The 21106-nt window shown below is 38.2% G+C and overlaps 1 protein-coding gene across 3 annotated transcripts in view; it reads left to right on the top strand.

Annotated features, from left to right (window-relative positions):
* The window catches only part of MYLK (myosin light chain kinase), a 211969-nt gene that overhangs the window by 65365 nt on the left and 125498 nt on the right, over positions 1-21106 (top strand). The window lies entirely within an intron of this gene.

Genomic DNA, 21106 nt, shown 5'->3' with positions numbered 1-21106 from the left:
GCACAGTATCCTATCAAATTCTTTGACTTTGGGTGTTCCTAAATTTCATTTTCTGAAACTGTGCAGAATAATTATAACATGGAACACATTACTGTGCTGACCTACAAGATCATCAGCCCTACATCTAGTTTAAAACTTAATTTGTTTCAGTCTCTTTCACTCACCTAAACTCAGCTGTACTATTCTATAGTAAAGGTTCAAAACATCACAGATTTACTTAGGTTTCTGCAGCAAACTGATGGAGAAGCTGAGAACAGAAAATGAGAACCTTTACCCTTCTCTAACCACTGAACCATATTCTCTTGATTTTTCCCTACCTAGTTTAAGCTTTGGGTTCTGAGACCAATAAAATAGCCTGCAGCAGGATTGTTGCTTTATAAAAAAAAATCAAAGTGGTTGCCCAAAACAAGCATTTTTAGTTGATAACTATGTGATTAGCTGCCCACACATAATTTTGCTGAACTTAAATAGCAATAGATTCAACTACATAAAAAATATAGTGCGAACACTTCTGATTCTTTAATGTCACTGAGCATCAAGCAGTAAAAAAAAAAAAAAAAACCAAAAAACCACCAAGTAAAAGAACTGCCAGTTTCCACCAAACCCTTCCCTGTCCAGAGTGATGTTAACCTCTGCATTTGATTGCAGCAAGCAGTTAACTCAACCTGCTTTTGCTGCACACATGTATAATTTTTGAGGGTAATATTGACGGTCATTAATTTTATGACCCTAAAGAATACTTGTGCTACAGCTCTGCTTGAGAGGAACAGCCAAATGTCATGCTATGGACCACAGACTGATTGCCTAGGGGTCAGGAAAGAATTTTCCTCCTTGGATAAAGCATTGCACAGTTGGCAACAGTGCAGTATGGGTTGTTTTTCTGCTTCATGTGAACCATCATATATGGTCGATTGCCAGAACCAAGATATCAAACTACTAAATCTAGTCTGGTATTCTAATCCCAAGGACCTAGATTTCATGTATTGACATGTAGTTCATAGTTTGAGTAAATACTGGGTTACTTAGTTCAGAGTTTGCTGCCCATTCAGTAGTTACGGTTCTGGTCTTCCCCTTCCAGCCCCCTCCAGATAAGAGAGCTGGATGGTAAATTTTAAGGCAAGCCAGGTCAATGTCAAATCCTGCCCCTAGTTAATGTGCTTTCTGGTTCCCCCTGTATCCACCCTGCTGTTGCAACACCCTATCTGTGTCTGTTCAAATCAGTTAAGTCCAACGATGTGCATCAATTTGCTTCTCAGCTGCTTCTGCTGCTGCTGGTTGCACAGGTACTCTTTGAAACGTCATGCCTGAGAAAGTAAACTGGGGTCTGGCAATGAGAAACAAGCAGCAATGGGAACATTGCCAGTGATTCTGCCATCTGTTCTGAGATAGAGGGGAGACCCATTTATGCGGTGTGTTAAGAGATAGAGTAGGGAAGCATTAAAAGAAGCGTGGAAAGGAAACACTCCCACAGCATTGTAAATCCTTTCAACTACCTGCTAATGGAAAAACTGAGATCTACCAAATTTGTTTTACTGTGGCTACTGCAACAGCTTTGCATGGCAAAACCTTTGTTGTCTTCCCTTTGCTTTGGACTTGAACAATGTGTGCTCCATGTCCAAGCCTCAGTCAACAGGCACTCCAGAAGTACGCCTTAATTACATTGCATGTCTAGATTTGAGATGGCAGGATCTGAAATGAGAGCAGCCCATATAATGACAGAGGATGATGACATGGCACAAAATCCTTTGCTGTTGGCATGAGATGTTTGCTGTTACAAAATGTACTGGGCAGCTGATTGCATGAAGCTGCCAGTGGTTTTGGATCTGTGCTCTCTGGAGACGTGACTGCTCTGAGCCATATGAGGAAGAAACTCATGCAGCGTCCATGTTTTCATGGGAGACAGTTGTCTGAGGAGAGTGAGTGCTGTGGGAGCACGTATGGTGATCTGTAAAATTACCATCCGCTGTGATACTCCCAGAAACCTGATACAAAACACTGAGGCATGTTTTTGGGAGCAAAGAATTGGAAAGTTATCTATCTGACTAGAGAATTTATTTCATTTTTCCACATACCAGCGAGCATTCTTTGGAAAAGTGTGGTGTGTTCAGAAGTGACTGAAACATTTTGTATCAGATGGGGTATACACAGCTGAAATGAAAAAGGAAAATAAACACAACTTTAGGTGGCTGTGAACAGCTTATTGCACATCCTTTTTCTCTTAGGGTCTTCTACAGCAATTTCTTCTTCCTTGTTGTAATTGACCTCCCATTATATTCACTTACGATGGTGTTGGTTTTTTAGCCATTTACATGTTCTCATGAGTAACGCATGCATTATTTTATTTGCTCTTATTGTGGAACTCTGTATTGGCATATAGTAGAAACATTGGCTCAAAAGAGTTTCAATTTAGACAAGGACAAAGTGGGAGTGGCTGCTCTGCAGGGAAGTGATTAAGGTGGGATTCAGTCAAAATTGCTTTCCCACAGTGTCATCTACACCTAGAATTATTCAAAGACACTTCCTTTCATCAACTTACACAAGCACCCATGTGTTGACACCCATTTTCCCTGCCTTGTATATGTCCTTTAAAAAAACCTGCAATTTCTTGCTGCTCAAGAAATTTCTAGGTTTTAGACAGGAGTGGTGGTCTGTGAGCTCCAATTTCTTCTCAGTCTCTTTAACTCATAAATTCACTTTATACCTGTCTCCTTGTCACCTATGGCCATCATAGTTATACTCAGGACTTTCCAGGTAGTATTATTTAAGCATTCCTTGTGTAGCGTGTGTGTGATGATTCTCAAAAGTGCTGGACTTAGTCCACTGTCCCATGCAAATGATCTGTGCGTGCACTGAGGCAACAGCCAAGATTTCTGGATGTTTGGCAGCAAAGTTTGGTCAGACCTTTTGCAGAGTTGCTCCAATCTGCCAGACAGTCAGAAATCCTAGACAATGCTGAATATCCTCAAATTCCACCCAGACAAAATTTCGAAGCAGGAAAGAGGCCATGGCTGGGGAAGACTGGACGCACAGTATCCCTATTCTCAGTTGCTGTTTTTCAGGGTAGATTTTTTTTGTATAATCAAGCCTGTTTTCAGTAACCCACCCACCCCCAAACTGTGAAAGAAATGCGCTGTTTGCCACTATCACACTTATTATTCTGTTTGCTTTCTATCTCCTTTCCCACCTTAGGAACTCCCATTTAGGAATATCATAAAGCCCACCATTTAGGAATGATGATAAGATAAAAATGTCTGAAAAAGGAATATAAGAAAATCTAGCTGTTTACCAAGAGAAAACCAGCTCATCAGCATATTCTAAATAGCTGAACAAAGATATGTTCAGAGATTGAGTCTGTGTAAGTCAGGGTAGAAGTAGTCAGTATCGTTCTTGTTTTTCTTGTCCCATCATTAATCTCTCAAACTTCAACAAGGTCTTATTAGATTCTTCAATTCTGCTTTTAATTTGAAAAACATCATCATCTTTTCCAAGCTAGTCTCCCTTGCTCTTGTGGGCCAGTGCATAAGTCTTTGTTGTGGTCAATTCCACTGGCAATAAAACTCATCATTGTAGCATTGTGCTTTCTTATTTAAATAAATGCTCTTAGTGGTACAGGAAATATGACTGCAACTTATCATTATGATGGTTTAAAATTTGCTTTTTGAGGAACTGTGCATTTGACTCCTTTCACAGTCATAATAGGCTTAAAAGTTAAAGAAGTCCTGGTAACTAGAACAGTGAGCAGTTAACTTTCTTTTTCTTGTTCTGTGATAGACTATAGTGGCATGAAGGGGTCCAAAATGGGGAAAAGTTTTTTGGGATGATTGTTGTTTGTTTTTTTTTCTTCCAGAAATATGCCCCTAGCTGGAAAAACTTTAAATTTCCTTTTTCTAGCTGATCCAAAAGTTAGGATGGCATACTTAGCCAAATGCATGTCTAATGATAACTAGTAATATATTTGCCATCTCCCATCATAAGCAAGGTTTAAACTTTACTCCAGCACCTTGCCTTCATTTGGCTGATGAAACCACAAAGGTCAGGGAGAGGTTCAGTGCCATATGTAACCATGAGAACACGTAAAATAGCAAAGTATGCATTTGACTGTCTATAAACTCTCTCCCTGAGAGTTTGACTGAAATTACACCAAATGACACCAAATCACACTTTTAGCTATAATTCTGCTTTTCCCTTGTAGGAAAAGAAAGTAGTCATTAATAGACAGCAAGCATGATGCATTCAGAATCTTTGCAGAAGGCCACATGTGGAGAAGGTTTATAATCAAAACACATCATTACTCATTGCGGTTTTGCTCAGTCCACACTCACTCTAGCACCTAGACTCCAAAGATAAAAATTTCTGCTTTTGACATGTTACTTGGCTCTCTGTTCACTTCTGGATACAGTATGAAGTTTGGAAACCTACTGGGCAAAACCAGACAACATGGGGTTTTTCACATGTAACATCTGGACTCCCTAGCATATAAGTGCATGCTGAACAGAAAATAACATTGATGCACAATTCAACCCATTCATGAAGGAGAGAAACCAGTCTGTCTGACAGGGAGCAGCAAGGGCTGGTTGCTCCCTAAGGAACAGCAAACCAGGAGCCGAGGATGAGCCATGCACGGACTGTGCCATCACCATCTACTGATGGTCCCAGACATGTCAAGCAATGAATCAGGTTCAGTATCCAACCAGAGGGTAAAGTCAGAAGCAAAAGTAGACAAGGCCAGATTGTCCTTCCATAGGTGCCCAGATCAGTTTTTAACGTTCAGTGTGTAAGACCATCACTATATTAGTGGAGGTTACTGAATCTCTAACAGGTGCCCAAAACAGCATCTATTTCTGTGCCTGAGCTGCTAGAGTTCATTGTTTAGAGTCTGGGGGCAAACCTGCCTTCATCATGGTTTTTAAGCCAGAAGCCATCACGGTTCATAGTTCAGCATCACATGTGAATACATGTCTCTGTTCTTCTCTTACGTGGAGCAAATAACCTTTGGAAGTGGAGAGATGTTGATATGTTGGGGGTAGTGCTTGATGAGGGAGACATTGCTACTCCTATTGCTGTGAGAGGTTGTCTATCAAAGTTCTCAGAAAATCAAGGCATTCCACTGGCTGGTCATCCCTGAGATGACTAGTCCAGTATAAAGGCCTTGAATTGCCTACCTAAATATGATTAATTTATTCTTCTGGGAAATTTGACAGCCATGTTATTGGTGGGAATTAAATCATGTTTGTTGATTCACAGGTTAGTAACCTGGCCTCTGGGCTAGCCTTCCCACATTAAGAATATGTTGTAATGAGATTCCAGAGATGATCTAAGCTCTTCAGCCTTTCTTCTTCAGAGGAGTTTTAGGAATATGCACCACTCTGCTTGAGAGAGTGAAAACCTGGAAATGTTCTGTTTTCAAAAAAGAAAAGAAATCTTTTTCTAGACTTTCTGGTGATGAAGATAGCTTTATTCTCTGTAAATCAGTGCATTGCTGTAAACCTGTAGCCAGACAGAACAAAGCAATCCTTGTCTTCTGAAAACACTGTGGCTAAAACTGGTGCAAATTCCAAGTCAGCTTTGCATGTTTTTATTGCTTATATAGAGACCTTTGTAATTCATGTGCAGAATGAGTTGAAATGGAAAAATAAATTATTTTATCTTTCTTTCTGAATTTTCCCTGCTTTTCTGCACCTTTTCAAAATACTATAATAAATATAACTCTAAGGAATATACTATTTACTATAAATACAACAGCTGAGCTTACTAAAATACTAATTAAAAGTCATACTGTGTGCCAATGTATAATGTATACAAGATCTTTTCATTTAAAGATGACAACAATCCGCACATGTAGCCCAAAGAAAATAGAGAAGCAAAGTCTGACAAATTAAATAATTCTCTTCATGGTTGCTTGGCTTTTGGCGACAGAATATTGAGCTTATTTCATCCGGCTCTGTGCTCTCTCGACTCATGTTGAATTAGTTAGAATGGTAATTTTCCTCTAGCAGAACAGTAACGTCAAATTTTAACTGTGTGGCTTGAGAAGTTGCCATTCTTTCCACGTGCCCGGTAATACACAAGCAAGCCTATAGTTATGCTGCATTTATTATTTAAATTGGTTTTGCAAAGCTTAGAATATTAGTGTAATGCACATTATTTTGTAAAGTTTTGTAAAGCACCCCCCACACACGGTAGTATCTGGTATCTCTTATCTGAAATCTAACTAATTTATATCACAATGAATTAAGAATTTTTCTGTTCTGGGAACACCCTGGAACCAGACTTCAATATACTTAAGCTCGATTCTTTCGTCTGTATAAATCCTGGTGTCCCTTTATAAAAGAATACCTCAGCAGTTCATCTCTACAGGGAAGCAAATACAAAAATTTCAAAACAAAGTTATGTTAAAAGCCAGATATGATAAAATCTTAAAATGCAGATTAAAGAACTATGGTAAATAGTATTGATTTTTGCTTATTTCATGGTACCACTTAAACAGCCTAATGGAACTGGAGTCCTAGTGTATTTGCTGATAGTATTTAACACAGGCCAGACTATAGTTGAACCCTTCTCTGATGACCCTCCTAGCTAAAACAACAGAGGAAATTGTCATTGTTACTCTCATTGACATTCATGTGTAGAACTGAGGCCCAGTGAGATTTATCGCTTTGTGCAAGATCACACAGAAATACATGCCTGGATTCAGAATTGAACTGCTGTCTTTCAGAAGTTCAGTTCCCATCCAGTATCTTAGACATGAACCTATCCTTAGTGGAGATAAATAGCTTCTGATTTTGGAAGATAAAGTTAAGATTTGCAATAGGTGCAAATATCACCAGTATCTAGGTGACTGCTTTTGGATTAAGCGCATCACTTAATGAAAACACAATACCAGAATTAAGTCCTTGGTGCCTTGACACAAAAGCTAGTTTGTTTGCCTGTTGGGATATGCTAATGAACAGAAGCGTAGACAAAGATTTGTCTGCTCGAGAGACTTTTACATGCTCATAGGTTTAATGGAAAACATTATGTTGGATTTTTTCAGATCTCTCAATAGGAATGTAAGCAACTGCAGCTAAGTGGAGCTCTATTGAAAGCATATGCAGAGTAAGCACTTTTTCCACAACCTAAACAAATGTAGCTATTTTTGAGTGCACGTGTGTGTTGCTCTTACCAAGATCACAGCAATTTTAGTTTTGAGAGAAAGCATTGGAAAGAAGAGGCAAGCCCACAAAATTTCTCTTGAACTCAGCATGTCTATAAATATTTATTTGGAACTGTTGAACTAGAAATTCATGGCTGCATCAATTTATACTTAGTATTTTGGTCAGTGCTTTGAGTGTTTTTTCTTTTAAACAGTTGTTGCTCAGCCCTTGATTTTTATTTTTATTTTAAACACAGGAGTTTGTATATTGTACTGTATGAGCTATATCTGCTAAGCTGTTATTAAAAAGTATACATGTGAAGCCTGGAAAGCTTATAGATTTTACAGATTATTACAGGATAAAAACCATCACTGACAGTTGCTAATGAGCAGTTGATATTCTGCAATAGGCTTAAGTATGGAAATCTCAATTATTTAATGCATAGCAGTAAGTTGTACGTAGTGGAATAAACAATGCAATGAGAAATGCTAGATGTTTAGGCTAATGTATTCGTATCTTCACAATCCAATGTTGCATTTTATACCTTTTAGTAATCACATCAGTTCTACTTTTTAATGAAGTTTAAAACAAATGATATTTCATGTCCAGTGTGCTTCCCAGCCCTACCAAGTAGCATTAACAACGAAGCAGTACAGGTAAGTGAGGTGAATTTTTATAACCTATCATCTAGAGCACTGCCTTTGCCAGCAGCATTCGTCACTATCAGCAGACAGTCTTTAAATGAACATACAACTGTGCAGTCAACTCAGCAACAAAATCCAGTTTTAGCAGTTTCTGTGGCCACTGCCAGACTCCTAAATTCCAGGAAATAAATCTTGTCTGGCTGAAAATTGATAAAGTATGGGCATGTTCGTTCAGAGCAAAGAGTTTTTGTTCCCACCTTACACTCCAGATCTGGATTGTTGCCTTCAATTATGAATTTCATAGCTTCAAACATATTTTCCAGTAACAGCGTGTTTGGGGCACAGAAAGCAAGCACATATTTTCTTTTTCTATCAATTTTCCATAGTAGGTCATGCATACTGTGTGTGCTTATGTAAATGTATAGAGAATCCTTACCTGTTGATAGCACATATTGATACTCAATTCCTAAGAACAGTATCCCCAAGCTAGAAAAGTTTGAAGCTCTTTTGTAGGATCTATGCCACGGACCAAGAAGATAGGGCCACTAGTATTTGGTAATGTGTAAAACAAATTAACATCCTATTAAGACAGAAACTTTGCATGGGTAAGGAAGAAAAAAAAAATCTTTTATTCTTCTAGAAATAATATGAAATGGAAAAATTAGTTTTTTGCAAGTGTTATTACAGTGAATGATGATCATTCTCTTGAGAAACGCAAGAAACGGAATGGATTGTCATCTTTAAAATGTGACTGCCACTTCAAACCCCCAAATATTATTGTTATGAAGGGATCCTTACTCTGAAAATAGTTGACGTTGTTTAGTTTTGCTTTTTTGTGTGGTATCAGCAGAGTTTTTTTGACCTGATGATGTCCCAGTCTCAAGCTGTGACTCTGAGTGTCTGGATTCTATGATCAGTTATGTGAGATAAAACAGCCAAATGTTTACAGTTTTCCTTCTAAGTGGGGACACACACACATTTTGCTAATGACAGAGTGAAATGTTGGTATTAATTTCATCCTGTATGTGTCAGGGGGCTTCCTAGTGCTTTAGACCTGTGCTTGGTCTAAACAATCTTTATCCACCTTTCTGTGTTGTTACTGAACAAAGGACACAACTGAAAGTAAAAAATCTCTGTCAAGTGTTAAAAGCTAAGCTTTTTGTGATGGGAAGAGGGGAGACAGTTTCCCAACAATTTGTTCTTCTTGTGTTAAACTGTTTTATATTTCAGCCTTTCTTCTAGTGCTGCCCAATAAAATTTTTGAACAAAAGTAGTGACAAACATAGTAAATCAGGCTGTCCTGTTGAAGTGGAAATGAATGAACTGCTCATGTTCTGACAGCTCTCACAACATAGTGAAACTCTGCTCTGATTTTTCAAAATCTTCTGTAGCAAAGAAAGATTGCTGCTGCTCTGAAATAAACACTGGGTCCTATCAGGAAACTTCTGGCATGTTCCTAAACTTATTGCTACTGACTTAAAGCAGCTGCTTCATTTAGTAATATTTGATAGACATCTTGATGCAGAATCACCAAAGATGGGGAGGAAGGGAAGGATAGGGAAAGAAAGCACATTTTAGGGGCTTACTAGGGTATGTGGAACAATTAGCAAGAGCTATTTCCATTCAGCAGCCACAGTTGTTTCCCTTTGAACTCATTTACATTCTTAGTGCATAACCCTAAATGACCCATAACCACACACACAGATCAGCTATTTCTTTACATTTTTGTCATTTTAAGCTATTCAAACTATTCAGCACCTCCTAAAATTTAACACTTTGTAAAAGGCCTTGACATCAGTTGGTCCATGGGAAGAAAGCTTCCTCTCTGCAGTTTGCTTTTTTTTTTCTTTAAGGAAAGACTCCAAACCAGAGAAAATTCTCATTTAAATTGATGAGAGTTTCACCCAAGAGAGAGCTGTAAAGTTTATCTTCCCTGTTTTGTTGAGAGCTCTTGTGCATGCCCTTGCCTTTGAAATCTTTTTGGCCCATTCTACAGACACTCCTATTCTGCAGAGCTGTGTGACAGTGTTGAAGTTACTGAGAGCTGACAGAGTTGTATCTTACTATGTTGCTCACGTTCTCCTATGGTGGTGAGTTAACATTCTCTTAGTTGTAACACTATTTTACATGCTTCTCATTTTGCTGCCAAAACTCTGGACTTACTCTGTTTGGACCCTCTTTACTGTTACTTCATACAGTGCACTTCAATACCTGTATACAAACACATTCATATGATGTTGATGGCTTCGGTCATTATTCAGGGTAAGAAGTCCTGTGCTGAAACTTCAGTTCAGTCTTTGCATTGATTGCTGCAACAGCAAATTTGTTAGCAAGGAGGAAATATGGTCAGATTATTTGATCTAGCATTCCTAAATATAGAACACTAATTTTCTTTTATTGTGAGTTTTGTAAAGTCTCTGCGTGTCTCTAAGTCTCAGATCCTCAGCTATGAAGTCAGAGTGACACTTTCCCACCTGACAGCCACCTATTTTGGAACTGAAATGGTCTTCAGTTTGTACATAACTCAATATCCTGCACACTGTAAATCCTTCTTTGAAAAAATGTCAGAATTTCACCACTTTGCAGAGACCTTGTCATCTTTGTGTGCTAGTGTAACTCATAAAAATGTGCAACTACAAGGGAGTAGAAGGGAGCCAGGAGAGCATCTGAGTGGCAACGGGGGAAACAGCCTAAGCTTTCTCCGAGACCTTACCCAAGGTTTATGGTCTCTGACTGCTTTTGAATTGCCAACCCGGACAAATGTTTTTAAAAAGGGGAAAAATTGGACAATAACTAAATATAAATATAGATCTAAAGATGGACAGAGATTGTCTATTTATCCCATCTTAAGTTCAGAAAACTTGTATTTACAGAAAACAAAGGTCCAGGTGAGCTATATGGGTGGTTTGCATAAAACTCCTCATGCGTTTAATGGCTACAGGTCAGCTGGCTACAATGTGGGGAAAGTAAAAAGGCAGATGTTGCTGCTGATAGAATGATTTATTAAAGCTCCATCAAAAAGCCAGTGCCACTCTGAGACTACAACACCTGTGTGGAAATGCCCCCAGTAGAGTTACAGAGGTTTACAACCTCTGATCCACTTGCTGATAGACATTATAGCTACACAGAAATGTGTTTCTCTATACAGTGTGTTTCCCTCATGTCTGCTATACTGGAAAGGGTAGAGTCCACCTTGATAGTGTTCTATATTTCATCTGAATGATGTTTCAGATTATTTTGGGGATGTCTGAAGATTCCTATAACAATGTTACTTTAAATGTAATAAATTTAAATTTATTCTTTAAATAAAATCTAGTTTAGGAAAAGCACCTATGCATGTGATTAATTCCAAAAGACTTAAATAGGGCTTAAGCATTTTCTTAAGAGCTGCATTAATTGGGGCTGGTGTTTGAACTTAGAAATTAAATAAACTTAAAGCAGCTTGACACCCAGTGCTGCTCTGAAATTGCACTTGAGTCCTTCAGAAATAATTTAGGACAGATGGACTTGTTGATATTACAGTACCGGGGAAAGCAATGCTTTATTCAAACAGCTATACTCTGGTGACTGAGCTCAAAGCCAATACTCCTTGCACCTCTGGGAACTCTTCACACTGAATTTTATAAAAAAAAAAAAAAATGATTAAATGTAGGAGATTGAAGAAGAAATGATCTGCAGCTGCTGTCTGCTTTTCAGTTAGCAGACCATGTCTTCCATGGGTAGGTCATAAATTCTTCCCTGCTGGGAGTACCATAAATGCTGATTCCCCTAAAGAACTGTGGTAGTATGTGTAGCGTTCAGCACCTTTGCAATCTGCAAAAAGGGGTTGAATAGTGAGGTAACAAAATTTGCAAATAATGCAGAACTACTTCAAAGAGTCAAAACTAAAATTGGTGGGGCACTATCTGCAAAAGGATCTTATTCTGTTTAGTGCCTGGACTATAAGCCATCAAATGCCATTTGGCATCAATGAGTACAAAGTAGAAAAATAAAATATATTTAGTTCAATTTTTATTAGCTATTACCATTCAGAAGAGAGGTCTTGCTGTGAACAGCTCTCTGAATAATCAGATCAAGGTGGGAAAAATAGCAAATAGGGTTAAAAAAAAATTGGAAAGAAAAAAAACCCCAACAATCTGCTGTGTCAATCTAGAAATCTGTGAGTTCCCACATTTTGGATGCTATGTGCAGTTCTGATCTCAGAACTAGATCAGGATAGAAAAAAGAAAATTTGACAAGGATTATTAGAGGTATTTCATGGCTCCTAGTACAAGTACAGATTAAAAAACAAGGGCTCTTCAGCTTGAATAATACAACCAGACAAGGATTTGAAACAGGTTTATCCAATCATGAATGACATGGAAGTGAATAATGAATGTTTATTTGCTATTTTCCAAAACATAAAAAACAGGAGGCCACAGTAAAATGTCAAACAACAAGGTTAAAAGAGACAGGACCTTGCCCACAGTCTAGGATGCCTGCCTAAGCCTGCCTTAATGATGTACTGAGGTACTGCACTTGCTCAGGCTTGTGTGGTCCAGAGTGTAACTTCTGGCTGTTCTCTAAATTCCACTATATGCATGAAGTAAATGTAGTTTTGTGACCATCTCATAATTTGACTTTTTCAGATGGAAAATCCAAACCAGCTTTATTTGTATCATTTCTGTAAAGCTTCACAGAAATATAAGGTCCAAAGTGTTCTCATTACAACAAAGCTTGCTGTTTTTCACGAATTCTCCCGTGTGTTACTGCTTTGGGCACCTTTCCTTTCTTGTAACATCTTTTGCCCATGATCACCATAATGGCTGTGTTTGTGTATGCATTTGCTGTGTGCACGTTTATGTATTTTAAGATGGACGTTTTGTCCTCGGGTGTCTGAATTTCTACTTAGACAATTAGGAATTGTGGAGTGCGCTGGTAGTTCACTAGACCTAGTTACATATGTTTCTTCTAGATTATCTAAGTAGCATACGTATAAAGCCAGCACTGGTTTATGATCTGAACTGAAAGCATGCTTCCAATGAAATGGAGCATTATAGAGTTAATGAAGCAAGATCTAATGAGTTTTCATCAAAGTCAATGAATTTTGTATAAGATAAACTTTTGTCTTTTTCCTACAGAATTCTAGAATGTCAGTACTGGTGTTGGGGAGGGAATAAGCACAGAAGCATGACAGAAAGTTCTTCTTCCACGTGATCAAGTAATTCCACACTTTCTAGGATGAATTAACTTTCTGCCAAGCTCCTACAGAAGCTGTACATTGTCAGACAGCAAAGTGAAATTCTATGATCCTTTAACTCTTTACTTTCCCTTAGCTTTTTTCTTACCTGAATCTGTAATTGTATCCTATGATCTACAGATTAGATCCAGGATCCATAATCTGAACTCAGTCCATACAGGTTTATGATATTGTGGGAGTTTTGGTGGACTTTTAAAAATAAAATACCCTGTTTTTCATTCATATCTGCATAGTTGGGTACAGCAGTCAAAATCAGCCAGAGGTGCTCAGCATTCACTACCATGTTTTAAGTCAGTGAAAATTACACATTACTTAGCATCTTCTGAAATTGGGTTTTCCATGGGACTAGAAAGAGGTGAATTTCATATGGCACACTAACAGTTGCATTGAAATAATTTTTTTAAAGGAACAGCTTTTAATAAATAGGAAGAAAGCACTAAGCCTCTTTTTACCTTCTGTGTCTCCTTACCCTTGCATTAAATTTTATGAATTGCATCTCCAGGTAATTCTGTATCTCTCACCAGTGCAAACAGGACAATGACAAATCTTGCAGCTTTTCAATCTTAGTGCTGTGGCATATGATCTTTCTACTTGAGACTAAAAGAACATGAGATTTCCTTCACTCACGATGTTAACATTAGTAATATCAAGGAATTCAGTTCAGCAAAAGTTTTCTTTTCATTGCCACAAATGAGACTCAAGCAAAAATGTGTATGGTTTGAAACTTCTATGGGTGAAACCTCAAGATGGAGCTCAACATAATTATGCATGGTCTGAGATTGCCTAAGAACAGAATGCAGTGACTGCCAGGGGCAGGTGCCTGAAAAATGAGTTGTAGCATTTGATGGTGCTTTGCAGATGTTTGATTCTACTTTCTGCTTTTGATTCTTTTGTTGTTGTTGTTGCTAGGTTTGGTTGGTTTTTTGGGTTTGGTTTGGGATTTTTGCAAGACAACAGTCTGTTTGAAGGCCTGTGTTGTCATTTTTCTCTCCCTGCTCCACACCATTTGGGAGAAGAAACAGACAATGCACACACCAGTTGTGAAGACTTAACATCTTCAGAAGTGTGTTCCAGTTAAGGTTACAGGCAAAGAACTAATTTATGAGGACTATGTGCATGTGGAACAAGAAACCTAAACACCAGATCTAGTGTACCAGAGTTCAGCACTTAAACAAAAACATACCCAAGGTTTACAGAAAGACCATTATTGTTTCTTGTACGTACAATAGGTAATGCTTTGAAGTGAGCTATATTTAGTCCCAGTATGTATTCTGGTTTTGCTTTAAACGAAGCAATTGTAGATTCTAGACTGCTCCGTAGAAGAGGTAGGTTATTTGCTCTGTTTGCAGGGTCATAGCTAAGTCTCCAAATATTTAACATTTTCATCTTTATCCTTGCCAGACAAGTTCTCTGTTTTAGAAGCAAGCTTTTAAAATGGATAAACTGTTCTTGAGATACGGTTTGTATGTGTTTAAAGTCTCAGAAGGAGCTTAACAATGTATCATGTCCACTTTCCTTTATCAGGAACATCTGCTGTTCATTTGTTAAAGCAAACCGTAGTTTAGGCCTGACAGAAGCTTTGTTACAAGACTTACAAAAGAGCTGTGCTGGCCAGAACCATGTTTACCACCTGCACTAACAAAAAAAATGTAATTAAAATAAAAATATACCACCTATTAGGTGGGGTTGTATTCATGATGTTCATGTTGTAGTCTCCACAGTTTTGTAGCACTTTTTTCCTAAGACTGACATTAAGAATTCACATCAGTATGAACTATTACAACAACAAGTGGTTTTTTTCTCATTAGGGAGCACAGCTGTGTCCACATGGACTGCGTATGTGTTATGGTGTATCCAGTTCTTAGCATCCTTTGCTGAGTTTGCTCTGAAGTACTTCATTCCCCTCATAAGTCTTTTGATTAAGGTCCAGATCAAAAAAATCTTGGCTCTTGATTCAAGGAAGATAGAGGACACTGGACAGAGTCTGATGACTATGGGAAACACCTCTTTTTTTGTAGGACCTAAGATGAGCTACATCTACAGAACAGCTGTTACTGTCTGGATTGAATCTCTTGGGGCTGCATGAGAGCCTTCAACTGTATGACCTTCAGATGAGCCCATCTAATACATAACTTGCAATAAAGTAATATTCCATTTTTGCTGATACCTAGACATTGGAAGAAGAGGTACACTATACAGTCTCTACCACATTTCAAGTGTAAGTGCTATACATTGTTTTTTTCCTATATCTTCCCTTCTTTGAATAGAATTACATTTAGAAAATTTGTCATGCTGCTTAATTGCATTTCTTCTGCTGCTTTCTTGATACAAATCTGATGTATTAATACTCTAAGTTTTGCAAAAAGTGCAAGCAGTTTATGCCCTGCTAGTAATGAATATTTTCTAGGCCAAGTCCCTTCTTTTTTGGTGTCAGGCGTTTGCAGGCAGCAGAATAAAGGTCAAAGTTTGTCAGATATTCTGAATGGTTTTCCACATCTCCCTTGACGTCTGCTCCTGGTGTGACTTCTAATGATCTGCCCAAAGCGTACAATTTAGAGCTCAATGGTAACATCTGGAATAACTGAAGCTATTCTCTTTTTATCTCTTTGCAATTTTTGATCTCTGTGGTGTTCTCTGAGATGTAGTTCCTGGAAATGGCTGGTTTCTGGTTGAAAGTGGGCATGGAACAGAGGATAGGCTACCAACCTTCTCAAAAGTTTACTCACTGTCTGGCCTTCCTTACTGTTAAGATAGGCAGGCAGCCAAATATGCAAAACAACTGCTGTTCTTCTAAAGGAGGTCCCTGCTGTCAGAGATCATCTACCAACCCACTGGCCAATTTCTCTTTAAAGTCTATTGCTTGTCCCATCCACTGTAGATGTGGGAAACAACTTATTCTCTTCTGCTTTGCAGGTACCTTTATGCATTAGAAAACATTTCTCATTTACTGCCATTCTTCTTGTTAGACTTGTTACCCAGGTCATGCAAACTTTGTTTTCATGTCATTTTAATGCTTCCAGACACTATAGTCTAACTATAAATGTGCTAGCTACACTACTAACCATCAGCTTTTTTAATAAATTATTTCTCTGTGTTGCAATGAATGAGATACAGGCTAAGATCATCACTTTTAATAGCCTCAAGGGCTGCATATCCCTGAAAGTCTCAAGACAAGTAGAAAAGTCTATTTTTGCATAACCCTTTATCAGTGCAGATGTTAATTAAAACAACAAAAACTTCCATACATTTTCTCTAAAAAAGCATATTCTGTATTTTCTGTCTCAAATATAAATGGGCAGTTATGATATTAAGTTCTTCTCACTGAGAACCAGGTGTCAAAAACCAGTGCCACTTAGCTGCAGGAGCAGCAAACGTGCTTACTTTAGGATGTTAAATACTACCTACTATACCCTGTTATTCTTTAACAGCCTACAAAGGGAACAACCTTTCTCAAAAAGCAGCAAGGTATGCAAATTGAGTTGAAAGCCACATTTTAAATAGCGTGCGAAGTATAAAAAGTTGAATAGAGAATATTTCTGTCTTTCAAAGATAAATTCAAAATCAGTTTTCTTTAGATGGATTGAACCACCCAAATGCAACTGATTCTTTTATTCAATGATTGAATACTTCTACATACATAGGTCTTATTTCTGGATTTTGTGGAATTAAAGGCAAAAGTAGTCTACAGAAATAGCAGCCCAGCTGAATGCTATGTGCTGACAGAATCTGGATGTTTTTAAATTATGACTTCATGGAAGAAGTATTGTCTCTTGAGAGTAATTTTAGTCACTAGTGGAATTCATATTGCAGATTATGAAATTATCTCTATGAGGGGAGTTATTTTGAATAGCAACTTCATAACAGTTATATCATTGCCAGTCTTAGTACAACTTTTGATGTGCCTGCCTAGATATGATGTAATTCAGTGGGATTTTGCAAATGAAGACATCTTTTTGATAGCTGTTTGCTTCCTGATTTCATTACTTGTGTGTTGGTGTGACCTTGAGCAGCAACATGGGACATTTATCTAGTCCTTAATGTCAAGCACTGAACACCTCAGCCAGTATAATGAACATAATGCTAGAATATGTCATGTAATGTTTACCATCATCTCCAATAGTCTTAAGGTGTTACTGTCAAAATGAGCAACACTCAGTAACAGTACACACTTCATCAGTGTTTCACAGTTACTTACACTTTGGTTTATTGTCACTTATGGCTGTCTCTTTTTGGGTGCTGTGGGTTTGTGTTCATTGTTAACCTCACTGGAGCCAGCAACAGTTCTTACAAAGCAGGATATGACTTTGAAGTTAAAAGCATGAGCCAAAAGAGTGCATCTCATTGCCCTAAACTGCTACTGCAACTGTGATGCATTTAAGTATGGAAACATTTTTATTTTTTTCTAAAATTGGTATAAAAACAGTTCTTTAATGGAGCATAGATATAGGCCAAGTTTTAGAAAATCTTTCCTGAGCTTTCAAAGAAGAAAAAGGGTCAATGAATGCCTTCAGGTTTGTGACAATGGGGACTAGTTTGTAGCAGCACATTTTTTAATAATACTATCCTTTAGTGTACAGCTTCAATAGATTTGTTGCATTTTTTCCTCCTTATTTCTTTTATTTGGGAACCTAGCATCATCCCTTTTCAATAGCATTCCCCCAGACCTAGATGCAGAACTGAATCTAAACTCCGCAAGTTTCACAGGCAACAGGTTCTCTCTCAGCTCTTTACACTTGCTGTGTTGATGGCTGGAGCAGAAGGCCTGTTTTACCTTAGCAGACTTTTCCAGAAAGACTCTGATGGGTCCAGACAAAACCTCAAAACTCATGTTTGTGCTAATACAATGGTCATTTTCTGCTTGCTGTTAATTTTCCACTGCGTAGAGTGTTGTAGAGCAGGTAAAGAAAAGCTGTAGCCTCACTGGGACTGGCAATACTCACGCAGGCCAAGCTGTAAATAAAGGTTATAGCCTTCTGCTGCTGGGCATTAAATAAGCAGATAAATTTCTCTTTGCTGTGGATTTATTCAAGACAGATGTTTTTAGTGAGCTCTGGAAAGGTTAGGGAGGAATGTAAAACCTGCTGCAGTTCTGGAATTGATCCATTAGGATCAAAACCTAGTAACCAGTGATTCGTTTAAGGGTCCCTGACACTTTTATGGCAAGACTATGTATTTCAGAGAGGGCTGGCTCAGTTTGAAACACATTCCAAACCCAAACCTGAAATAAATCTTTGCAACAGAGCAATTCTGTAAACCTCTGCTTTCCCATCATTTCATTTTTGACAAAAAAACAAAAGAAAAAAAATACAGAGTTTGGGAAGAGAATGACTCAACCTTTTGAAAGGAAATGGCATGCTGATCGCCTGTGTTTGTAATTTTCTGTGTGGCATTTCCTCAGTGTAGAGGTGTGGATGAACAAAATAACACGGACAAAGCAAGCATAAAATAAACACATGGAAGAAATGGAAAAATACTTAATGTAGGCTCAGCCATGCGATACTGAAAGGGCATGTATAATAGTCTATCAGAGCTTGAGAAGTCAGGTAAAAATGGCTTTGTGTGGTCCGAGAGGGACTTAAGAATATGATAAAACAAGAAGAAAAATTGAAGGAACATGTTTCCCATTGTTTCAACACCAATTGTTCCCTGGGATCAGTGATAGAAGGCTTATGCTTGGGAGCTTTAAAGCTGGGTTGAACAATACATAGAAGTAAATACCAGAAGAAATTATTGTGAACTGGGAAAAATAGTAAATATATTAGGTAATGTGTAATTTATGACTTGTATTCGCAAGCCAGAATCTCAACAGCTGTAAACAGATGCGGCTAGACGAATGTTAGTAAAGAGGTTGCAATACACTGAAAAGGTAGTTCTCCACACCAATTCAAGTGCTACTCTGTCTTTTTACTGTATTGCATTTCTCAAAATAGCAGTTTCAAAGCCATTTCGCCTCAAATATTTCAAATTCAAGGAAATCTTCATATCCAGTGAAGCAAAAACGAGAGGTAGAAACTCAATTCTAATATACTCTCTGGCTTTAGGTAAATCACTTTGTCTGTTAGCTTCTTAATCTAAAATGAAAAGATAGGTAGGAGGGCACTGACAAGTTAGTAAGAAACAGTTCTTTGGTACAAGTCACATTCTACACCAGTGAGCACATTAACAAGAGTTACACTACTGTAAAAGTCTCATATTGATGCCTCACAAGTCCCTTTTTCTGAAAATGAGATATTGCTAGGATTCTGCCCTCTGAGTAAGCACTAAACCAATATGCTGGAGTAGTGTTAGGGTGCATGATTGAGTGGGAGCTGCTGTTTTGCAGAAAGAACAGGAAAGAAAAGGCATGGCTACAAAGAGCTTTAGACAGATGCTGTGGTATTTTTAAACAGCAGTCAACTCCCCGTTGTGCAGAATCCCACAATGTATTCTTCATACAACGTGGCTCTTACTGAGGTAAAGATAGACTCAGAAAGAACTTGAGAAGTTTGTACCAGAAGTGGAAAGTTTCTCCAGCTTATTCAGCATATTCATGCTCTTGGCAAACATTAATGTCCTTTATATATATATATATTGTGTAAGTAGTGGCAGGAAGAAGGGGTCACCACATCACTGGCAAAATTAATTTGTCTGAACGGATACCCAAGGAATTAAAGGAAAGAGAAAAATTTCTGACAGTTGTAGGTTAAGCTCCAACAGATGAGGAACCCAGCTGGAGTGAGGTGGGGCTGGATTGAAAATGAAAGGTTTTGAAAGAAGAGAACCTAAGAATGGGTAAGGTTGGTCGGCTCAAGATTGTAATTTGGAAAGTAAGTGCTGTGCAGTCAGAAGAAAGCAGAGCTGAAATGGGGATTGGAAACTGAGAGGAGAATGCTGGGAGGAATTTGCACAAGCCACAACCACGCCTTCTTCAAATCAAGACAGATCATCAATATTTTGCCCACCTGGAGGTTGAAGTGACTTCCTGTTCAGTTGCCAAGATTTGATAACGTAGTTCAAAATGCAACATTGCTCCTTTCCTACCGAGCAAACACAGCCACGACTATTACTCATCCCAGCTCATCTTGATCCACTCAGTTACTTCATGACATGCAGGCAAAGGATCAAAGAGTCAAAAGATGGAGAGCTAACATATCAGAGTGAGGGAATAGGAAAGAAGGGGGGGATACTGTAATCAGGAGTTGTTATGGTGACTGGGGAAGTGTGCTAACACTTAACACGTACTAAAGCGACCTTCAAAGAGGATGGCATCTCTCATAAAGCAGAGGAACAACCTTTGCCTGAGGAGTAAATTCTTTGGTGGAAACTCATGTATGTCTGCTTTTTCCATTTTTTAATGAAAGACACAAATCCTCAGCAGGTTTCAACAGCTCAATTGAAATCAATAGCTCCATTCTCAGTTATACCAACTGAGAATCGGCCTGCAAATCTCAAAGTACCATTAATGCCATAGCAGGCAAGGATATATTAATATAGTTGTTATTTAATCAGCACAGTACTGCTTCATTTTGTTGGAAACTCTTCCAGTAGATTACAAAGGTCTTTAAGTTGAGCAGTGTGTTTGTGTGACTATGCCTAGCTTTTTGTAGTTCCCCTATGACCATAACATGAGAATAACCCTTAATGAAACTTTCTCAAATTGCAACTCCTTATCTTCTGCTTTTAAATATCAAGACAAAATTTGGTATGCGTCTGCATTTCTTGCCTGTATATTGTCAGGAGCTACTATATCTCAGCACATTTGAAAACTAGATGGCTCCATACAGATTTACAATATAAGCCTAATCTTTGGCAATCATGCTGGAAATTTTTTGTCTAGATACCTTGCAATCTTGCACACGTAGAGGTAGAGTAGCACTACTGCCCTTGGATCTCTGAACGATGGGGACTCAGGTGTCAGGATTCTTCACTGGCACCCTCACAATGCTTCTGCAGCTAAACCATTCTAGTGGGAAACTTTTCTGTGTAGGTATCTATCTGCCTGACTGGTCTTATGATTTTAACAGTTTGACTTATCCAAGAGTTTTTTCATTTCATTATCTTCTGCCATTTGGCTTGCAAAGAGTATGTGTTTAACAGCTTCTGTGTCAAGA

The sequence above is a fragment of the Balearica regulorum genome, chromosome 6 (assembly GCF_011004875.1).
Source record: "Balearica regulorum gibbericeps isolate bBalReg1 chromosome 6, bBalReg1.pri, whole genome shotgun sequence".
Lineage (NCBI taxonomy): Eukaryota > Metazoa > Chordata > Aves > Gruiformes > Gruidae > Balearica > Balearica regulorum.
Note: the sequence above shows the minus strand (reverse complement) of the source record. Positions and strands in the feature narration are given on the sequence as shown.